Consider the following 2,007-nt stretch of genomic DNA (forward strand, 5'->3'; position numbering starts at 1 on the left):
GCTTTTAAGTTCGCAGGTGCAGCAATATCCTGGGAATGCCGAAAGCAACGGACGGTTGCATTATCAAGCACAGAAGCAGAGTATATGGCTCTGTCTGACTCCTCAAAGGAAGCTGTTCATCTTAGAAGCTTCCTACAAGAAGTTTTGGGCCAACTGAAGACTACCATCATCTACAACGACAATCAAGGAGCCGGCCAACTTACACGCAACCCCGTGTTCCACAAACGCACCAAGCATGTTGACATCCGCCACCATTTCATCCGAGAGCTGGTTGAAGAAGGGACTGTTTCAGTAAACTACATTCCAACAACCGAGATGCCAGCAGACATATTGACAAAAGGACTCGGTGCTTCAAAACACAATACCTGCAAGACAGCCTTGGGTATAAGTCCAGTCGATCAACGCCTTACCAATTGAGGGGAAGTATTGGAAATGCAATTGGCACCGTATTGATCTGCATTCACATATCGTATACCGAACTATCGATAGTAAAGTCTTTGTATAATGTAACATCTCTAACGATTGTCTTCTTCCCTTTCTCTGCCCACCGCTATCGCCAACGAATTTGTAAAACTTAATCTCTGTATCAATTATCCTAAATAAAACTATTATTCACAACTCAAGCTAAATTACAACAAAAGCGTTATGCAGACGTAGAGGCCATTCAAAAGGCTTGCACCGGCATACTGGCGGCCATACCGGGCAACGAGCTAAAACACTCGTTCGACATGCTTTTGGACCGTGCAAAACGCTGTATTAAAGCAGAAGGAGAATATTTTGAATAAAATAATTTGATTTTGACGAAAAAACTATTTGTTCTGCCTTTTTTTTTAAAGTCCTATTTACTTTGGAACTCACCTTGTATATCGTACAAAAGCACTTCCAAATTTTTCTCGTTTGGCACGCCTATGCCTATGCAGGCATATTGTATTGCGGCGTTCCGAATGAGAAATATTTAGAAAGTGTATTTATCTAGTAGTTTGGCTTCGAATTTATACCTAAAGTGTTGCGAGAGTTAAATTATTTTTTTCTTGACCAGATCGAATCGGCTAGTGATTCTGATCAAGAATATATAATCTTTATGGGATCGAAAACGCTTTCTTCTACCTGTTACATGCTTTTCCCCGAATAAAATATACCCTTTAACTCTTCTCTACTCTACGAGTAATGGATATAAAAACACCTTTAGTTTTATTTATTTTCACAACTTTTTTCTTATTTTAAGACATGATTTCTCTTAACATTAACATAAAAAAAAGAAATTGTTTGTGGTCATACGTCATACGTCAAGACGTCTCTGTTAGAGCAAAACAATAATTTTCTTTAAACAAAGGTGAGTAGCTTTTGTCGAAAGCAAAAAAAAATGTTCTTGCTGTTAAGTACGCAAATCCATTTTGTTAAAAATATGTTCTTTTAAAGTATCAAAAAATTTGCAAGTGCTGTTACTCATCCCTTGATGTATGTATGTATATGGTAAAATAATTTAAAAAACGGTATAAAATTGAATGCTGTTTTTTTGCCGCAGCTGTATGTGTACGTTCTATTTGCAAAATTTAAATCCATCCAAGATAGAATATTGGCGCTAAAATTAGACTTCGATTTTGAGAGGGCTCGAGCCTTGGAGTTTCGAGCAAAACTTTTTAATCAAAACGGCAAATCGAAAATATAAAGGACAAACTTTTCAATCTCCCAAACGTCCAAGAGCTGTCAACAGCCAATTTCGCTCATTCGGCTGCCTTCCAAGAGAAATGTACCGCCTCTGGTTCACTCCTGCTTAAAGTGGCTTGGCATGAGTCTTTTGCCGTGCGTACACTGTAATTTCTTCTTCTTGTTGAAGTTCTCCATTATTTTTGCAGCTCAATTTTTTATTTTTGATTTGGCGGCCACAAAAGTTTGCTGCACGGGTCTGGCGGCAGCGTTCAATTCATTTGAGCTAGGCAAACTTTTAGCGTGAACTTCAGGGAAGGAACGGGTGTTGTTGGGTGTGCCCAAGTGCATCAAATTCAC

Source organism: Drosophila subpulchrella, unplaced genomic scaffold (assembly GCF_014743375.2).
Source record: "Drosophila subpulchrella strain 33 F10 #4 breed RU33 unplaced genomic scaffold, RU_Dsub_v1.1 Primary Assembly Seq81, whole genome shotgun sequence".
In the NCBI taxonomy this organism is placed as follows: Eukaryota; Metazoa; Arthropoda; class Insecta; order Diptera; family Drosophilidae; genus Drosophila; species Drosophila subpulchrella.